We start from the raw sequence: 6395 nt of genomic DNA on the forward strand, positions 1-6395 counted from the left end.
ACATTTTCAAAGGCATGGCTTGAATGTCTGAACTTATTTTTTTACAATATGTCTCAGAACCTTTATGAACTGCTCACACCACTTTCACAGCTACTAATACCCAGTAACTTCAACTCAAGCACATACAAAATTCAGAGCTACTAAAGAAATGCACCAATGCTACATAGATGCTGCCTCTCACCCAGTAGGATCTGCCTGATGCACTGTACTCAAAAGGAAGGCTCATTTTGTTCCCAGAAATAACAAAGATTCATGATATTCTTCCAGTGAGGTCCCAAAGACTAGTCAAAGTGAAATCTGATGTCTGCAAGTAAAACTCCCATTGGAGAGCCATCTGATAGGCCATGGGATGACATCCTCACACTTGAAAAAGCAGGTTTACAGATAATTTAAAGCTGGACAAAGCATTTAAAAACTTACAGGAGGGACTTCTTCGGAGTGGAGGGAAAAGATTCACTAATTTATATAACGAGCCTTCTCTTGTAGAATAACCTGTGTGGTTTTTATTCCCAGAAAAAGACCTCTTAAAAGAGTTAGAAAAGGCTAATTATACATGTTAAAAAGGCAAGTTGGCCCTGTATTGCCAGTATACAACTAAGCACCTGACTGCTTGAGCACAACACATGCTCAGTGTGTTGCAAAGAGCAAAGTTAGCTCTTTGCCATGATCATTAATTCTGCAGCAGCATCTTCAGCCAGTGATGAAGCATCACACTGAAACAGGCTCTGAACAACTGACGGCTCCAAAACTCCTCCAAGACGCTTCCACACTGATGAGGAATAATGTGTTAGTTATAAGATCTCACTCCATCCTGTATTCTTCCAAAGTCATAAAACTGGCAGGGCACTAGCAAAATTGTTTCCTCAAGATCTCTACTTCTGCTACACTGAAGAGACCAAAACCTGAAAACCCCTACCTGAGCATAGTCCTGTATTATATAACATAGTATATTTTTTAAGTAAAGCAGCTTGCACACATTGAAAGAGAGTTTCAGAAAGCATTACTTGATTGTCTAAGAGGTGAGGAGAACTATTTGTATCTATCACAAAAACATGATAGGTACCAAACAGTTAAAGCCTTTTGGTCTCAAAAATAGGAAACCGGAACAGGAAAAACTCATGAACAAATAATATATTTTTATTCTTAACACTGGTTCCTCTGAAGCCAAGAGAAAGCTCATGGAGGGCAACTTGCCCAATACTGTCAAGTACAACTGTTTTGAGGGTCTGGAAAGAAATTACATCTAAATCAAAAAAGTATTTTAAATTTGTTTTAGGAATGGAAATCCAGTTTCTTACAAGCCTTCTTATTCAATGTTCACTGGAATTGCAGAAGGCAAAGATTGCTATGGCAGAAAGCAAGTCACAGATTTCTGATTATATTCAATGAGAAGGAAAAGCTGCATTATTTTACCCTTTCCTGCCACATTCAAATACTAGTCTCTGAATCTGGAGGCAGACTATTTTTGGGGAAAGACCTAGCAAACCATGCTTCAGAGTAAATGAAGAGTTTAAGAGTCTGCCCACTTTTGCTGAACATGTTGGTTTTGAACGATCAGCTTTAGCTCACCAGTCGTCCTCAACTACCCAGCTGCCTTTTCTGACCATGAGACTTTGGTGGCTTCTACAGAAAGTCTACAGATCTTTTCTGCACTGAGTCACAGCACCTTGTGAATGAGTTTGCTATTTAGTAGACCAAATACAGCTTTTGGAATTGCAGCAAGAACAGCAGCATCTTAATGGTTAAAATGGAGCAGGGGGAAGGGAGAACATAAATTCAATGAGCCCAAGCAGAGATTCATTAAACACTCGGCTGCAAGCTAAAAATACTAGAATAAAAGTCTCTTTGTAATAAATTACCATCATTTTCTAAACACAGAGCCAGCATTATAGGCTGCTAGCAACTGTAGCGAGTGCCAGACTAGCCCTTTTCTAAAATACTGCATAAAAACCCACTTTCACAGTATAAAAAGAAGTCCACTGTCAATGACTATATTAAAATCAAAATATGCTGATTCAGATGTAAAAAATTTATTTTCCTCCATTTTTGTATTACCTTCTTTATATTCTGTACCTACATATTCTAAGCTTTGGAAAATTTTTGGCTTTTAGAAAGAAAGCTTTTAGAAAGAGACAGCTCATCTACTGGTGTTTTTATTTTTACACAATTGGCTATCTGTAGCCAATTTACTTCATTTACTCTCCTAGCAATTCTCATATTCAGCTTTTCCCTTAGCAATACTGTTTAAAATAAGGGTGGAGGGAAATACGGACAAAATATAATCCAGCCCTTTTAACAGGTATGCAGAGGAAATAAACAAGGTGCAACACAAAAACCTGATCAGCTTTTAGGGTAAAACAACAATCCAGAGAGGCTATGGGATCTCCATCCTTTGAGATATTTGAACCTCAGATGCATATGACCCTGAACAACCTCATCTAAGGCAGTCGAGTCTTGCTTTGAGCAGGGGGAATGTACAAGTCAGTTTCCCAGCCTAAATTATTCTAGGAATACAGTTAATTTTAGGAAGCCTAACATGACTATTAACCAACTGAAACACTCACTTTTGATCAGTTAGATGTAAATTGTAAGCAACTCCATTACCAAATGAAACAGAATCTTATCCTCCTGACATTTATATATTACTGCCTACAGCTTTACTTGGATTTAAAACCCCATACCACTCTTCAAGAAAAGAATCCACATTGAACAACAGTGCAATCACCCAACAAAACACAAGCAGGACCCAACTCTGCCAACATCCATTTACCCATTTAGGCTCTTCAGCACTCCAGTTTCCACTAGGCAATTGTGTAGCTGCAAAATGAGAAAACAAACTTCTACATATGTACATACATACGATAATTCAGTGCTGCATTTCCTCTTCTACAGTTATGTCTCATCCTTTCAAAGGCAAAATCTTTACTTCCAGATGTAAAGGACCAGAATATGAAAATTAAAATCACTGTGAGATACAAAGGAATAGTAGTCTCTTAAGATATTCGCAAGCATGGAAGAAGGAAGAGGCATTAAGTAATGAGAGGAACAAAAAACCAAAAAGTATTCTCGGCAGACTGCCTCCTTGAGTGTAAGTCTCCATCAATCCAGGTCATCAGATTTCAAAATTACTGCTGATCTACACTGATATGAGCAACAAGGAATCAGCTCCTTGCATCACTATGTTTCTGAAAGCTGAGACACAGACTGAGAAATCACTTTCTTCTACATGATGGTTAAATCACCACTGGGAAGTTATTCTCATTTAACTGTTTTCCTAACAACCTTTTCAGAAACTTTTATTAAAATAGTTTTTACCAAAGCAATCACCTGTGTAAGAGTATGCAGAAGAGTATGGGTTTATCAGCCATAGTTTTCACCCTTCTCCCAGTTTCCAGTTTAAAAACAAGTTCACCTGGAAGTTCAGTGGGTTTTCTATTCCACTTTCAAGATCAACCAGATTCTGTCTACAGCTTGCATCCTTCCCTACAGATGCACAGGAAAGGTACAGCGATGCAGCTGTTATGCAGTAGCCCTACTTAACCTTTCTAAGGAAGGACAATTAATTTTCTCCTTTCTAGAAAGTTTTTCAGCACCACAAAGAAAAAAAAGAAAGAAAAATCAGTCCAGCCTTTGCTTTTGTATGTCTTATCCTTTCCATCTCCTGCTGTGCCTCAAGAACATCTCTAAAATCTCAATAGAGGGGTTTTTCATTCTCAAACAGAATGAAAGCCTCTTTTTACCATGGACATCTAACATTAGTAGGCTGGTCATCTTGGAAAGAAGTTATGTAAGAGTCACAGCACACACAAATCCCACCTTGCCTGTAGAAACTTTCAAAGGAGCACTAACTTGACACACAAGAGCAAACCTACTGCTTTGGACCAAGGCAACAGCTAACTTTCTCCAGTTTAAGAAACAGCAGTTTTAGTCAGGTTGGCATCCACTGTTCACTTCAAGTTCTGTTTCAGTCTCAGAAGCAAGTCTGAGCAGTTCCCAGCAATTTTAGTAAAGTCAGGAACAGTGCTGTGAGGACAAGCATCTTAGAATCAGAACCATAAAATGGTTAAGATTGGAAGGGAACTTGAAAGATCATCAGGTTCCAACCTCCCTGGTATGAGCAGCAACACTTCACTCTAAGCCAGGCTGCATAAGGGCTCAATCCAACCTGGCCTTAAACACCTTCTGGGAGGGGGCAAAGAACAAGTGTTTAGAACAAGATTTCTATTATAGGCACCTATATGAAAACCCGTACTTTATAATAGTACATAAAAGTAGCATTCCTGTTCTGAGATGGAAAAAAACCATCTAAAAATAGGGGTCTGATTTCAGTTAGACCTTTGCTAATGTCAATCCTTTTTCCTTTGAACTGCCATAGATGGGATGATAACATGGCTGGGTGTATTAAACCTGGAAGATTTATGTAACCACTAACGATCCCCTCCAACAGATTGACAAAAATCAATTCTGAAAATATTCCCATGGAAAAAAAAAAGAAAAAAGAACTAGCATTTTTTTCAGTCACAAAAAGTAACAGCTGATCCTCCCCTGAGGAAACCACGATAGCCTCCTACAGGTTATAAATGATGTAATTCAGTCTGCATGTGGGAAGCTGAAAACATTTTGTCTTTTAGCACAAGGTGTCTATTTTAAAGCTGTCATTGCAATTTTATCTATAACGTTAATTAGCTGAGAAGCAGCTCTTCACCAGCTAAACTGCTACAAGTACATGCTCAGTACACCCCCTTACCACCCATGTCAGCTTTTGGATGTGACAGGGGTGAAGCACACAACCTCACATGAGGCAAAGTTCCTCCACTGGCCGCCTCTGCAGCTTGAGAGCCAAATGCTACAGGTTGTACGTTCTCAATCAGCTGAGCTACTGAGCTATTCACACAAGCTACTGAAGGTTAATTTCCAGCTTTTTTGGCTGTACTTGCACTTTGGTGCTCCAAACTCAGCATGTTTTCTTAAAGAGGGATAGTTTTAATTTCAGATTATCAGATTATTTATATAAACTGTAATGTATGAAGCCATAAATCAATACAACAGCAGATAGGACAATGTCATGTTTATTAGCCACAGGACTATGTATTTGTATCCTACCCGAGTGCCTTGCCAAGGTAGAAGCAGGAAAACAAAAACTTTGTAGAATACTAGTAAAACGTGGCAAAAGTACAGGGAACTTCACAGTCAGGATCCTTTGACATTTATCCTCTTTACTGCCTTTAGACAAATTACAGTGTTACCTTAAAAAAAAGCAGTCCCAACTTTCTGTCAGTGACAGAAGCACAATTTCCATATACAGATTAAGGGTTTATACTGAAACAGACATTTTATTTTTAAAAGGGCTGTTAGGCAACTAGATAGAGCATCTTATGCCCTGATGACTGAGCCCAGGGAGATCTACTGTCCGATGCACCTGAACTAGCATACACAGCCAAGGACCCCGTGCTTTCAGAAAACCACAATGTCTTCTTGTTTTACAGATTTGAACATTACCATTTTGCTTTTAATGAGCCTTTGACTTCCTGATGAGGCAGTTTATATACCAAAGTATCAGCTAAATAGGTGTTTGTATTACACTCAAAGCTTTTCACATAGCATAGTATATCTTGCAAAAATAGGAGTTACAATTACATTTAAAACCTTGTTTTGCTGTTAGCATAAATATTTAATAACTCTACGAGAAATTCCCCTTGGTATGATTTTCTTAGATAACACGGGCAGTTTCAAGGCATCTTGCACTGCATCCTGAAAATGAGAAGCAACCGGCACCTAAGAACAAGAAGCATTTATTATATAAAGCCCTTTGAATGTCTCTTCCTATATTAGGTGGAAGGGCAGCCTGCAGTCACACTGCCTGTTCTCGGATTTCCTTTTGACCACATCACTGAACTATCTTTCAACTTCTCACTGAAAAACACTGCAGCTGAGGTTTTTAGATGAGAGACCAAAACGACACAACACTAGAAGCAAAAATCAACGGCATGCAGCGCACTTACCAGTATCTTTCTGTCCTTCCAGTACTTCTGCACAGCAGAGAAAACACCCCTTCAGTCTTGTTTAAAACTAGACAAAATCCACCAACTCCTTTGAAGCCCCAGCAACTGCGAGACTGAGCGCCTGGGCTCTGTGTGCTTTTACTTAAGCCGTGGGTAGCGCCTTCTGACTGAACAGGGGCTGGCTCTGCCTTCGTCAGCTAGGTAAACACCACCACACCACACACCATTGGCTGGAGTCAGAGCCTGCATCCTGCTCACCACTCCATAAATTCATCCATTTCTGGCCCCAAAAAGGAAAAAAGGAAGCGGAGGGTGTGTTGAGAACGATGCTGCAGCCCAATTCCCCGGCAGTGCTGTGGATGAGTCTCTGGGAGAAACGCTGATCTATTTCCT

The 6395-nt window shown here is 39.5% G+C and overlaps 1 protein-coding gene across 1 annotated transcript in view; it reads right to left on the reverse strand.

Moving 5' to 3' along the window:
• PELI1 (pellino E3 ubiquitin protein ligase 1) overlaps nt 1-6166 on the reverse strand; it is an 18667-nt gene extending 12501 nt beyond the window's left edge. The window contains exon 1 of the mRNA XM_009993439.1: nt 6003-6166. The gene's annotated coding sequence lies outside the window, so the exon portion shown is untranslated. The remainder of the gene's footprint in view (nt 1-6002) is intronic.
• Between the last annotated feature and the right edge of the window lie 229 nt (nt 6167-6395).

The sequence above is a fragment of the Chaetura pelagica genome, unplaced genomic scaffold (assembly GCF_000747805.2).
Source record: "Chaetura pelagica isolate M959 unplaced genomic scaffold, ChaPel_1.0 scaffold472, whole genome shotgun sequence".
Lineage (NCBI taxonomy): Eukaryota > Metazoa > Chordata > Aves > Apodiformes > Apodidae > Chaetura > Chaetura pelagica.